This window comes from Heterodontus francisci, chromosome 23, assembly GCF_036365525.1.
Source record: "Heterodontus francisci isolate sHetFra1 chromosome 23, sHetFra1.hap1, whole genome shotgun sequence".
Classification (NCBI taxonomy): Eukaryota; Metazoa; Chordata; class Chondrichthyes; order Heterodontiformes; family Heterodontidae; genus Heterodontus; species Heterodontus francisci.
Genome location: NC_090393.1, coordinates 73,889,633 through 73,904,617, shown reverse-complemented (window position 1 = coordinate 73,904,617; position 14,985 = coordinate 73,889,633).

The following is a 14,985-nucleotide window of genomic DNA, read 5'->3' as shown; positions in this document are numbered from 1 at the left end:
GCAGTCAGTTAACCTGGAAATAGGGCAGTCAGTTATCCTTGAAACAGGGCAGTCCGTTACCCCGGAAATAGGTAGGTCAGTTATCCTGGAAATAGGGCGGTCAGTTACCCCGGAAACAGGGAGATCAGTTACCCCGGAAACAGGGCAGTCAGTTACCCTGGAAACAGGGGAGTCAGTTAACCTGGAAATAGGGCAGTCAGTTATCCCGGAAACAGGGTGATCAGTTACCCTGCAAACAGGGCAGTCAGTTACCCTGGAAACAGGGTGGTCAGTGACCCGGGAAACAGGGTGGTCAGTTACACCGGAAACAAGGTGATCAGTTATCCTGGAAACAGGGCGGTCAGTTACCCCGGAAATAGGGTGATCAGTTATCCTGGAAACAGGGCAGTCAGGTAGCGTGGAAACAGGGCAGTCAGTTACCCCGGAAACAGGGCAGTCAGTTATCCCGGAAACAGGGTGATCACTGACCCTGGCAACAGGGCAGTCAGTTACCCCGGAAACAGGGCAGTCAGTTACCCTGGAAACTGGGCAGTCAGTTACCCTGGAAACAGGGTGATCAGTTACCCTGGAAACTGGGCAGTCAGTTACCCTGGAAACAGGGCAGTCAGTTCTCCCGGAAACAGGGCAGTCAGTTATCCCGGAAACAGGGAGATCAGTTACCCCGGAAACAGGGCAGTCAGTTACCCCGGAAACAGGGTGATCAGTTACCCTGGAAACTGGGCAGTCAGTTACCCTGGAAACAGGGTGATCAGTTACCCTGGAAACAGGGCAGTCAGTTACCCCGGAAACAGGGCAGTCAGTTACCCTGGAAACTGGGCAGTCAGTTACCCTGGAAACAGGGGAGTCAGTTATCCCGGAAGAAGGGTGATCAGTTATCCAGTAAACAGGGCAGTCAGTTACCCTGGAAACAGGGCAGTCAGTTACTCCGGAAACAGGGCAGTCAGTTACCCTGGAAACTGGGCAGTCAGTTACCCTGGAAACAGGGGAGTCAGTTATCCCGGAAACAGGGTGATCAGTTACCCTGGAAACAGCGCCGTCAGTTATCCCGAAAACAGGGCAGTCAGTTATCCCGGAAAAAGGGTGATCAGTTACCCTGGAAACTGGGCAGTCAGTTACCCTGGAAACAGGGCAGTCAGTTACCCCGGAAGCAGGGCAGTCATTTACCCAGGAAACAGGGTAGTCAGTTACCCCGGAAACTGGGCAGTCAGTTACCCTGGAAACAGGGCAGTCAGTGACCCTGGAAACTGGTTAGTCAGTTACCCCGGAAAAAGGGTGATCAGTTACCCCGGAAACAGGGCAGGCAGTTCCCCTGGAAAGAGGGCAGTCAGTTACCCTGGAAACAGGGCAGTCAGTTAACCTGGAAATAGGGCAGTCAGTTATCCTTGAAACAGGGCAGTCCGTTACCCGGGAAATAGGTAGGTAAGTTATCCTGGAATTAGGGCGGTCAGTTACCCCGGAAACAGGGAGATCAGTTACCCCGGAAACAGGGCAGTCAGTTACCCTGGTAACAGGGGAGTCAGTTACCCTGGAAACAGGGTGGTCAGTGACCCGGGAAACAGGGTGATCAGTGATCCTGGAAAAAGGGCAGTCAGTTAGCCTGGAAACAGGGCAGTCAGTTACCCCGGAAACAGGGTGATCACTTACCCTGGAAACAGGGCGGTCAGTTATCCTGGAAACAGGGCGATCAGTTACCCCGGAAACAGGGTGATCAGTTATCCTGGAAAAAGGGCAGTCAGTTAGCCTGGAAACAGGGCAGTCAGTTACCCCGGAAACAGGGCAGTCAGTTATCCCGGAAACAGGGTGATCACTTACCCTGGAAACAGGGCAGTCAGTTACCCCGGAAACAGGGCAGTCAGTTACCCTGGAAACAGGGCAGTCAGTTATCCCGGAAACAGGGCAGTCACTTACCCTGGAAACTGGGCAGTCAGTTACTCTGGAAACAGGGCAGTCAGTCATCCCGGAAACAGGGTTATCAGTTACCCTGGAAACAGGGCAGTCCGTTACCCCGGAAACAGGGCAGTCAGTTACCCTGGAAACTGGGCAGTCAGTTACCCTGGTAACAGGGCAGTCAGTGATCCCGGAAACAGGGTTATCAGTTACCCTGGAAACAGGGCAGTCAGTTATCCCGGAAACAGGGCAGTCAGTTATCCCGGAAATAGGGTGATCAGTTACCCTGGAAACTGGGCAATCAGTTCCCCTGGAAACAGGGCAGTCAGTTACCCCGGAAAGAGTGCAGTCAGTTACCCTGGAAACAGGGCAGTCAGTTATCCCGGAAACAGGGCAGTCATTTACCCTCGAAAAAGGGTATTCAGTTACTCTGGAAACTGGGCAGTCAGTTACCCTGGAAACAGGGCAGTCAGTTACCACCGAAACAGGGCAGTCAGTTACCCTGGAAACTGGGCAGTCAGTTACCCTGGAAACAGGGCAGTCAGTTATCCCGGAAACAGGGTTATCAGATACCCTGGAAACAGGGCAGTCAGTTATCCCGGAAACAGAGCAGTCAGTTACTTGGAAACAGGGCAGTCAGTTACCCTGGAAACAGGGAAGTCAGTTACCCCGGAAACTGGGCAGTCAGTCACCCTGGAAACAGGTTAGTCAGTTACCCCTGGAAACAGGGTGATCAGTTACCTCTAAAACTGGGCGGTCAGTTCCCCTGGAAACAGGGCAGTCAATTACCCTGGAAACAGGGCAGTTAGTTATCCCGGAAACAGGGTGATAAGTTACCCTGGAAACTGGGCAGTCAGTTACCCTGGAAACAGGGCGGTCAGATACCCCGGAAACCGGGCAGTCAGTTATCCTGGAAACAGGGTGATCAGTTACACTGGAAAGTGGGCAGTCAGTTACCCTGGAAACAGGGCAGTCAGTTATCCTGGAAATAGGGCGGTCCGTTACCCCGGAAATAGGGCGGTCAGTTGTCCTGGAAACAGGGCGGTCAGTTACCCCGGAAACAGGGAGATCAGTTACTCCAGAAACAGGGCGGTCAGTTAACCTGGAAACAGGGCGGACAGTTATCCAGTTTACAGGGCAGTCAGTTATCCCGCAAACAGGGCAGTCAGTTATCCTGGAAACAGGGCAGTCAGTTCTCCCGGAAACAGGGCAGTCAGTTATCCCGCAAACAGGGTGATCAGTTACCCTGGAAACAGGGCAGTCAGTTATCCCAGAAACAGGGTGATCAGTTACCCTGGAAACAGGGCAGTCAGTTACCCTGGAAACAGGGTGGTCAGTTACCCTGGAAACTGGGCAGTCAGTTACCCTGGAAACAGGGTGATCATTTACCCTGGAAACTGGGCAGTCAGTTACCCTGGAAACAGGGCAGTCAGTTCTCCCGGAAACAGGGCAGTCAGTTATCCCGGAAACAGGGGGATCAGTTACCCTGAAACAGGTCTTTCAGTTATCCTGGAAACAGGGTGATCAGTGACCCTGGAAACAGGGTGGTCAGTTACCCCGGAAACAGGGTGATCAGATATCCTGGAAACAGGGCGGTCAGTTACCCCGGAAACAGGGCAGTCAGTTATCCCGGAAACAGGGTGATCAGTTATCCTGGAAACAGGGCAGTCAGTTAGCCTGGAAACAGGGCAGTCAGTTATCCCGGAAACAGGGCAGTCAGTTATCCCGGAAACAGGGTGATCAGTTACCCTGGAAACAAGACAGTCAGTTATCCAGTCAACAGGGCAGTCAGTTATCCTGGAAACAGGGCAGTCAGTTATCCCGGAAACAGGGCAGTCAGTTATCCCGGAAACAGGGTGATCAGTTACCCTGGAAACAGGGCAGTCAGTTACCCCGGAAACAGGGCAGTCAGTTACCCTGGAAACAGGGCAGTCAGTTATCCCGGAAACAGGGCAGTCAGTTACCCTGGAAACTGGGCAGTCAGTTACTCTGGAAACAGGGCAGTCAGTCATCCCGGAAACAGGGTTATCAGTTACCCTGGAAACAGGGCAGTCAGTTACCCCGGAAACAGGGCAGTCAGTTACACTGGAAACTGGGCAGTCAGTTACCCTGGAAACAGGGCAGTCAGTTATCCCGGAAACAGGGTGATCAGTTACCCTGGAAACAGGGCAGTCAGTTATCCCGGAAACAGGGCAGTCAGTTATCCCGGAAATGGGGTGATCAGTTACCCTGGAAACTGGGCAATCAGTTCCCCTGGAAACAGGGCAGTCAGTTACCCCGGAAACAGTGCAGTCAGTTACCCTGGAAACAGGGCAGTCAGTTATCCCGGAAACAGGGCAGTCATTTACCCTTGAAAAAGTGTATTCATGTACTCTGGAAACTGGGCAGTCAGTTACCCTGGAAACAGGGCAGTCAGTTACCACCGAAACAGGGCAGTCAGTTACCCTGGAAACTGGGCAGTCAGTTACCCTGGAAACAGGGCAGTCAGTTATCCCGGAAACAGGGTTATCAGATACCCTGGAAACAGGGCAGTCAGTTATCCCGGAAACAGAGCAGTCAGTTACTTGGAAACAGGGCAGTCAGTTACCCTGGAAACAGGGAAGTCAGTTACCCCGAAACTGGGCAGTCAGTCACCCTGGAAACAGGTTAGTCAGTTACCCCGGAAACAGGGTGATCAGTTACCCCGGAAACAGGGCAGTCATTTACCCAGGAAACAGGGCAGTCAGTTACCCCGGAAACTGGGCAGTCAGTTACCCTGGAAACAGGGCAGTCAGTGACCCTGGAAACTGGTTAGTCAGTTACCCCGGAAACAGGGTGATCAGTTACCCCGGAAACAGGGCAGGCAGTTCCCCTGGAAAGAGGGCAGTCAGTTACCCTGGAAACAGGGCAGTCAGTTAACCTGGAAATAGGGCAGTCAGTTATCCTTGAAACAGGGCAGTCCGTTACCCCGGAAATAGGTAGGTCAGTTATCCTGGAAATAGGGCGGTCAGTTACCCCGGAAACAGGGAGATCAGTTACCCTGGAAACAGGGTGGTCAGTGACCCGGGAAACAGGGTGGTCAGTTACACCGGAAACAAGGTGATCAGGTATCCTGGAAACAGGGCGGTCAGTTACCCCGGAAACAGGGTGATCAGTTATCCTGGAAACAGGGCAGTCAGGTAGCCTGGAAACAGGGCAGTCAGTTACCCCGGAAACAGGGCAGTCAGTTATCCCGGAAACAGGGTGATCACTGACCCTGGCAACAGGGCAGTCAGTTACCACGGAAACAGGGCAGTCAGTTACCCTGGAAACTGGGCAGTCAGTTACCCTGGAAACAGGGTGATCAGTTACCCTGGAAACTGGGCAGTCAGTTACCCTGGAAACAGGGCAGTCAGTTCTCCCGGAAACAGGGCAGTCAGTTATCCCGGAAACAGGGAGATCAGTTACCCTGAAACAGGGCTTTCAGTTATCCTGGAAACAGGGTGGTCAGTGACCCTGGAAACAGGGTGGTCAGTTAACCCGGAAACAGGGTGATCAGATATCCTGGAAACAGGGCGGTCAGTTACCCCGGAAACAGGGCAGTCAGTTACCCCGGAAACAGGGTGATCAGTTATCCTGGAAACAGGGCAGTCAGTTAGCCTGGAAACAGGGCAGTCAGTTATCCCGGAAACAGGGGAGTCAGTTATCCCGGAAACAGGGTGATCAGTTACCCTGGAAACAAGGCAGTCAGTTACCCCGGAAACAGGGCAGTCAGTCACCCTGGAAAAAGGGCAGTCAGTTATCCCGGAAGCAGGGTGATCAGTTCCCCTGGATACTGGGCAGTCAGTTACCCTGGAAACTGGGCAGTCAGTTAACCCGGAAACAGGGCAGTCAGTTATCCCGGAAAAAGGGTGATCAGTTACCCCGTAAACTGGGCAGTCAGTTACCCTGGAAAGAGGGCAGTCAGTTACCCCGGAAACAGGGTGATCAGATATCCTGGAAACAGGGCGGTCAGTTACCCCGGAAACAGGGTGATCAGTTATCCTGGAAACAGGGCAGTCAGTTACCCCGGAAACAGGGCAGTCAGTTACCCTGGAAACAGGGCAGTCAGTTATCCCGGAAACAGGGCAGTCAGTTACCCTGGAAACTGGGCAGTCAGTTACTCTGGAAACAGGGCAGTCAGTCATCCCGGAAACAGGGTTATCAGTTACCCTGGAAACAGGGCAGTCAGTTACCCCGGAAACAGGGCAGTCAGTTACCCTGGAAACTGGGCAGTCAGTTACCCTGGAAACAGGGCAGTCAGTTATCCCGGAAACAGGGTTATCAGTTACCCTGGAAACAGGGCAGTCCGTTACCCCGGAAACAGGGCAGTCAGTTACCCTGGAAACTGGGCAGTCAGTTACCCTGGTAACAGGGCAGTCAGTGATCCCGGAAACAGGGTTATCAGTTACCCTGGAAACAGGGCAGTCAGGTATCCCGGAAACAGGGCAGTCAGTTATCCCGGAAATAGGGTGATCAGTTACCCTGGAAACTGGGCAATCATTTCCACTGGAAACAGGGCAGTCAGTTACCCCGGAAAGAGTGCAGTCAGTTACCCTGGAAACAGGGCAGTCAGTTATCCCGGAAACAGGGCAGTCATTTACCCTCGAAAAAGGGTATTCAGTTACTCTGGAAACTGGGCAGACAGTTACCCTGGAAACAGGGCAGTCAGTTACCACCGAAACAGGGCAGTCAGTTACCCTGGAAACTGGGCAGTCAGTTACCCTGGAAACAGGGCAGTCAGTTATCCCGGAAACAGGGTTATCAGATACCCTGGAAACAGGGCAGTCAGTTATCCCGGAAACAGAGCAGTCAGTTACTTGGAAACAGGGCAGTCAGTTACCCTGGAAACAGGGAAGTCAGTTACCCCGGAAACTGGGCAGTCAGTCACCCTGGAAACAGGTTAGTCAGTTACCCCTGGAAACAGGGTGATCAGTTACCTCTAAAACTGGGCGGTCAGTTCCCCTGGAAACAGGGCAGTCAATTACCCTGGAAACAGGGCAGTCAGTTATCCTGGAAACAGGGCAGTTAGTTATCCCGGAAACAGGGTGATAAGTTACCCTGGAAACTGGGCAGTCAGTTACCCTGGAAACAGGGCGGTCAGTTACCCCGGAAATCGGGCAGTCAGTTATCCTGGAAACAGGGTGATCAGTTACACTGGAAAGTGGGCAGTCAGTTACCCTGGAAACAGGGCAGTCAGTTATCCTGGAAATAGGGCGGTCCGTTACCCCGGAAATAGGGCGGTCAGTTGTCCTGGAAACAGGGCGGTCAGTTACCCCGGAAACAGGGAGATCAGTTACTCCAGAAACAGGGCGGTCAGTTAACCTGGAAACAGGGCGGACAGTTATCCAGTTTACAGGGCAGTCAGTTATCCCGCAAACAGGGCAGGCAGTTATCCTGGAAACAGGGCAGTCAGTTCTCCCGGAAACAGGGCAGTCAGTTATCCCGCAAACAGGGTGATCAGTTACCCTGGAAACAGGGCAGTCAGTTATCCCAGAAACAGGGTGATCAGTTACCCTGGAAACAGGGCAGTCAGTTACCCTGGAAACAGGGTGGTCAGTTACCCTGGAAACTGGGCAGTCAGTTACCCTGGAAACAGGGTGATCATTTACCCTGGAAACTGGGCAGTCAGTTACCCTGGAAACAGGGCAGTCAGTTCTCCCGGAAACAGGGCAGTCAGTTATCCCGGAAACAGGGAGATCAGTTACCCTGAAACAGGTCTTTCAGTTATCCTGGAAACAGGGTGGTCAGTGACCCTGGAAACAGGGTGGTCAGTTACCCCGGAAACAGGGTGATCAGATATCCTGGAAACAGGGCGGTCAGTTACCCCGGAAACAGGGCAGTCAGTTACCCCGGAAACAGGGTGATCAGTTATCCTGGAAACAGGGCAGTCAGTTAGCCTGGAAACAGGGCAGTCAGTTATCCCGGAAACAGGGCAGTCAGTTATCCCGGAAACAGGGTGATCAGTTACCCTGGAAACAAGACAGTCAGTTACCCCGGAAACAGGGCAGTCAGTCACCCTGGAAAAAGGGCAGTCAGTTATCCCGGAAGCAGGGTGATCAGTTATCCAGTCAACAGGGCAGTCAGTTATCCTGGAAACAGGGCAGTCAGTTATCCCGGAAACAGGGCAGTCAGTTATCCCGGAAACAGGGTGATCAGTTACCCTGGAAACAGGGCAGTCAGTTACCCCGGAAACAGGGCAGTCAGTTACCCTGGAAACAGGGCAGTCAGTTATCCTGGAAACAGGGCAGTCAGTTATCCCGGAAACAGGGCAGTCAGTTATCCCGGAAACAGGGTGATCAGTTACCCTGGAAACAGGGAAGTCAGTTACCCCGAAACTGGGCAGTCAGTCACCCTGGAAACAGGTTAGTCAGTTACCCCGGAAACAGGGTGATCAGTTACCCCGGAAACAGGGCAGTCATTTACCCAGGAAACAGGGCAGTCAGTTACCCCGGAAACTGGGCAGTCAGTTACCCTGGAAACAGGGCAGTCAGTGACCCTGGAAACTGGTTAGTCAGTTACCCCGGAAACAGGGTGATCAGTTACCCCGGAAACAGGGCAGGCAGTTCCCCTGGAAAGAGGGCAGTCAGTTACCCTGGAAACAGGGCAGTCAGTTAACCTGGAAATAGGGCAGTCAGTTATCCTTGAAACAGGGCAGTCCGTTACCCCGGAAATAGGTAGGTCAGTTATCCTGGAAATAGGGCGGTCAGTTACCCCGGAAACAGGGAGATCAGTTACCCTGGAAACAGGGTGGTCAGTGACCCGGGAAACAGGGTGGTCAGTTACACCGGAAACAAGGTGATCAGGTATCCTGGAAACAGGGCGGTCAGTTACCCCGGAAACAGGGTGATCAGTTATCCTGGAAACAGGGCAGTCAGGTAGCCTGGAAACAGGGCAGTCAGTTACCCCGGAAACAGGGCAGTCAGTTATCCCGGAAACAGGGTGATCACTGACCCTGGCAACAGGGCAGTCAGTTACCACGGAAACAGGGCAGTCAGTTACCCTGGAAACTGGGCAGTCAGTTACCCTGGAAACAGGGTGATCAGTTACCCTGGAAACTGGGCAGTCAGTTACCCTGGAAACAGGGCAGTCAGTTCTCCCGGAAACAGGGCAGTCAGTTATCCCGGAAACAGGGAGATCAGTTACCCTGAAACAGGGCTTTCAGTTATCCTGGAAACAGGGTGGTCAGTGACCCTGGAAACAGGGTGGTCAGTTAACCCGGAAACAGGGTGATCAGATATCCTGGAAACAGGGCGGTCAGTTACCCCGGAAACAGGGCAGTCAGTTACCCCGGAAACAGGGTGATCAGTTATCCTGGAAACAGGGCAGTCAGTTAGCCTGGAAACAGGGCAGTCAGTTATCCCGGAAACAGGGGAGTCAGTTATCCCGGAAACAGGGTGATCAGTTACCCTGGAAACAAGGCAGTCAGTTACCCCGGAAACAGGGCAGTCAGTCACCCTGGAAAAAGGGCAGTCAGTTATCCCGGAAGCAGGGTGATCAGTTCCCCTGGATACTGGGCAGTCAGTTACCCTGGAAACTGGGCAGTCAGTTAACCCGGAAACAGGGCAGTCAGTTATCCCGGAAAAAGGGTGATCAGTTACCCCGTAAACTGGGCAGTCAGTTACCCTGGAAAGAGGGCAGTCAGTTACCCCGGAAACAGGGTGATCAGATATCCTGGAAACAGGGCGGTCAGTTACCCCGGAAACAGGGTGATCAGTTATCCTGGAAACAGGGCAGTCAGTTACCCCGGAAACAGGGCAGTCAGTTACCCTGGAAACAGGGCAGTCAGTTATCCCGGAAACAGGGCAGTCAGTTACCCTGGAAACTGGGCAGTCAGTTACTCTGGAAACAGGGCAGTCAGTCATCCCGGAAACAGGGTTATCAGTTACCCTGGAAACAGGGCAGTCAGTTACCCCGGAAACAGGGCAGTCAGTTACCCTGGAAACTGGGCAGTCAGTTACCCTGGAAACAGGGCAGTCAGTTATCCCGGAAACAGGGTTATCAGTTACCCTGGAAACAGGGCAGTCCGTTACCCCGGAAACAGGGCAGTCAGTTACCCTGGAAACTGGGCAGTCAGTTACCCTGGTAACAGGGCAGTCAGTGATCCCGGAAACAGGGTTATCAGTTACCCTGGAAACAGGGCAGTCAGGTATCCCGGAAACAGGGCAGTCAGTTATCCCGGAAATAGGGTGATCAGTTACCCTGGAAACTGGGCAATCATTTCCACTGGAAACAGGGCAGTCAGTTACCCCGGAAAGAGTGCAGTCAGTTACCCTGGAAACAGGGCAGTCAGTTATCCCGGAAACAGGGCAGTCATTTACCCTCGAAAAAGGGTATTCAGTTACTCTGGAAACTGGGCAGACAGTTACCCTGGAAACAGGGCAGTCAGTTACCACCGAAACAGGGCAGTCAGTTACCCTGGAAACTGGGCAGTCAGTTACCCTGGAAACAGGGCAGTCAGTTATCCCGGAAACAGGGTTATCAGATACCCTGGAAACAGGGCAGTCAGTTATCCCGGAAACAGAGCAGTCAGTTACTTGGAAACAGGGCAGTCAGTTACCCTGGAAACAGGGAAGTCAGTTACCCCGGAAACTGGGCAGTCAGTCACCCTGGAAACAGGTTAGTCAGTTACCCCTGGAAACAGGGTGATCAGTTACCTCTAAAACTGGGCGGTCAGTTCCCCTGGAAACAGGGCAGTCAATTACCCTGGAAACAGGGCAGTCAGTTATCCTGGAAACAGGGCAGTTAGTTATCCCGGAAACAGGGTGATAAGTTACCCTGGAAACTGGGCAGTCAGTTACCCTGGAAACAGGGCGGTCAGTTACCCCGGAAATCGGGCAGTCAGTTATCCTGGAAACAGGGTGATCAGTTACACTGGAAAGTGGGCAGTCAGTTACCCTGGAAACAGGGCAGTCAGTTATCCTGGAAATAGGGCGGTCCGTTACCCCGGAAATAGGGCGGTCAGTTGTCCTGGAAACAGGGCGGTCAGTTACCCCGGAAACAGGGAGATCAGTTACTCCAGAAACAGGGCGGTCAGTTAACCTGGAAACAGGGCGGACAGTTATCCAGTTTACAGGGCAGTCAGTTATCCCGCAAACAGGGCAGGCAGTTATCCTGGAAACAGGGCAGTCAGTTCTCCCGGAAACAGGGCAGTCAGTTATCCCGCAAACAGGGTGATCAGTTACCCTGGAAACAGGGCAGTCAGTTATCCCAGAAACAGGGTGATCAGTTACCCTGGAAACAGGGCAGTCAGTTACCCTGGAAACAGGGTGGTCAGTTACCCTGGAAACTGGGCAGTCAGTTACCCTGGAAACAGGGTGATCATTTACCCTGGAAACTGGGCAGTCAGTTACCCTGGAAACAGGGCAGTCAGTTCTCCCGGAAACAGGGCAGTCAGTTATCCCGGAAACAGGGAGATCAGTTACCCTGAAACAGGTCTTTCAGTTATCCTGGAAACAGGGTGGTCAGTGACCCTGGAAACAGGGTGGTCAGTTACCCCGGAAACAGGGTGATCAGATATCCTGGAAACAGGGCGGTCAGTTACCCCGGAAACAGGGCAGTCAGTTACCCCGGAAACAGGGTGATCAGTTATCCTGGAAACAGGGCAGTCAGTTAGCCTGGAAACAGGGCAGTCAGTTATCCCGGAAACAGGGCAGTCAGTTATCCCGGAAACAGGGTGATCAGTTACCCTGGAAACAAGACAGTCAGTTACCCCGGAAACAGGGCAGTCAGTCACCCTGGAAAAAGGGCAGTCAGTTATCCCGGAAGCAGGGTGATCAGTTATCCAGTCAACAGGGCAGTCAGTTATCCTGGAAACAGGGCAGTCAGTTATCCCGGAAACAGGGCAGTCAGTTATCCCGGAAACAGGGTGATCAGTTACCCTGGAAACAGGGCAGTCAGTTACCCCGGAAACAGGGCAGTCAGTTACCCTGGAAACAGGGCAGTCAGTTATCCCGGAAACAGGGCAGTCAGTTACCCTGGAAACTGGGCAGTCAGTTACTCTGGAAACAGGGCAGTCAGTCATCCCGGAAACAGGGTTATCAGTTACCCTGGAAACAGGGCAGTCAGTTACCCCGGAAACAGGGCAGTCAGTTACCCTGGAAACTGGGCAGTCAGTTACCCTGGAAACAGGGCAGTCAGTTATCCCGGAAACAGGGTGATCAGTTACCCTGGAAACAGGGCAGTCAGTTATCCCGGAAACAGGGCAGTCAGTTATCCCGGAAATGGGGTGATCAGTTACCCTGGAAACTGGGCAATCAGTTCCCCTGGAAACAGGGCAGTCAGTTACCCCGGAAACAGTGCAGTCAGTTACCCTGGAAACAGGGCAGTCAGTTATCCCGGAAACAGGGCAGTCATTTACCCTTGAAAAAGTGTATTCATGTACTCTGGAAACTGGGCAGTCAGTTACCCTGGAAACAGGGCAGTCAGTTACCACCGAAACAGGGCAGTCAGTTACCCTGGAAACTGGGCAGTCAGTTACCCTGGAAACAGGGCAGTCAGTTATCCCGGAAACAGGGTTATCAGATACCCTGGAAACAGGGCAGTCAGTTATCCCGGAAACAGAGCAGTCAGTTACTTGGAAACAGGGCAGTCAGTTACCCTGGAAACAGGGAAGTCAGTTACCCCGAAACTGGGCAGTCAGTCACCCTGGAAACAGGTTAGTCAGTTACCCCGGAAACAGGGTGATCAGTTACCCCGGAAACAGGGCAGTCATTTACCCAGGAAACAGGGCAGTCAGTTACCCCGGAAACTGGGCAGTCAGTTACCCTGGAAACAGGGCAGTCAGTGACCCTGGAAACTGGTTAGTCAGTTACCCCGGAAACAGGGTGATCAGTTACCCCGGAAACAGGGCAGGCAGTTCCCCTGGAAAGAGGGCAGTCAGTTACCCTGGAAACAGGGCAGTCAGTTAACCTGGAAATAGGGCAGTCAGTTATCCTTGAAACAGGGCAGTCCGTTACCCCGGAAATAGGTAGGTCAGTTATCCTGGAAATAGGGCGGTCAGTTACCCCGGAAACAGGGAGATCAGTTACCCTGGAAACAGGGTGGTCAGTGACCCGGGAAACAGGGTGGTCAGTTACACCGGAAACAAGGTGATCAGTTATCCTGGAAACAGGGCGGTCAGTTACCCCGGAAACAGGGTGATCAGTTATCCTGGAAACAGGGCAGTCAGGTAGCCTGGAAACAGGGCAGTCAGTTACCCCGGAAACAGGGCAGTCAGTTATCCCGGAAACAGGGTGATCACTGACCCTGGCAACAGGGCAGTCAGTTACCCCGGAAACAGGGCAGTCAGTTACCCTGGAAACTGGGCAGTCAGTTACCCTGGAAACAGGGTGATCAGTTACCCTGGAAACTGGGCAGTCAGTTACCCTGGAAACAGGGCAGTCAGTTCTCCCGGAAACAGGGCAGTCAGTTATCCCGGAAACAGGGAGATCAGTTACCCTGAAACAGGGTGATCAGATATCCTGGAAACAGGGCAGTCAGTTAGCCATGAAACAGGGCAGTCAGTTATCCCGGAAACAGGGCAGTCAGTTATCCCGGAAACAGGGTGATCAGTTACCCTGGAAACAAGACAGTCAGTTACCCCGGAAACAGGGCAGTCAGTCACCCTGGAAAAAGGGCAGTCAGTTATCCCGGAAGCAGGGTGATCAGTTATCCAGTCAACAGGGCAGTCAGTTATCCTGGAAACAGGGCAGTCAGTTATCCCGGAAACAGGGCAGTCAGTTATCCCGGAAACAGGGTGATCAGTTACCCTGGAAACAGGGCAGTCAGTTACCCCGGAAACAGGGCAGTCAGTTACCCTGGAAACAGGGCAGTCAGTTATCCCGGAAACAGGGCAGTCAGTTACCCTGGAAACTGGGCAGTCAGTTACTCTGGAAACAGGGCAGTCAGTCATCCCGGAAACAGGGTTATCAGTTACCCTGGAAACAGGGCAGTCAGTTACCCCGGAAACAGGGCAGTCAGTTACCCTGGAAACTGGGCAGTCAGTTACCCTGGAAACAGGGCAGTCAGTTATCCCGGAAACAGGGTGATCAGTTACCCTGGAAACAGGGCAGTCAGTTATCCCGGAAACAGGGCAGTCAGTTATCCCGGAAATGGGGTGATCAGTTACCCTGGAAACTGGGCAATCAGTTCCCCTGGAAACAGGGCAGTCAGTTACCCCGGAAACAGTGCAGTCAGTTACCCTGGAAACAGGGCAGTCAGTTATCCCGGAAACAGGGCAGTCATTTACCCTTGAAAAAGTGTATTCATGTACTCTGGAAACTGGGCAGTCAGTTACCCTGGAAACAGGGCAGTCAGTTACCACCGAAACAGGGCAGTCAGTTACCCTGGAAACTGGGCAGTCAGTTACCCTGGAAACAGGGCAGTCAGTTATCCCGGAAACAGGGTTATCAGATACCCTGGAAACAGGGCAGTCAGTTATCCCGGAAACAGAGCAGTCAGTTACTTGGAAACAGGGCAGTCAGTTACCCTGGAAACAGGGAAGTCAGTTACCCCGAAACTGGGCAGTCAGTCACCCTGGAAACAGGTTAGTCAGTTACCCCGGAAACAGGGTGATCAGTTACCCCGGAAACAGGGCAGTCATTTACCCAGGAAACAGGGCAGTCAGTTACCCCGGAAACTGGGCAGTCAGTTACCCTGGAAACAGGGCAGTCAGTGACCCTGGAAACTGGTTAGTCAGTTACCCCGGAAACAGGGTGATCAGTTACCCCGGAAACAGGGCAGGCAGTTCCCCTGGAAAGAGGGCAGTCAGTTACCCTGGAAACAGGGCAGTCAGTTAACCTGGAAATAGGGCAGTCAGTTATCCTTGAAACAGGGCAGTCCGTTACCCCGGAAATAGGTAGGTCAGTTATCCTGGAAATAGGGCGGTCAGTTACCCCGGAAACAGGGAGATCAGTTACCCTGGAAACAGGGTGGTCAGTGACCCGGGAAACAGGGTGGTCAGTTACACCGGAAACAAGGTGATCAGTTATCCTGGAAACAGGGCAGTCAGTTACCCCGGAAACAGGGTGATCAGTTATCCTGGAAACAGGGCAGTCAGGTAGCATGGAAACAGGGCAGTCAGTTACCCCGGAAACAGGGCAGTCAGTTATCCCGGAAACA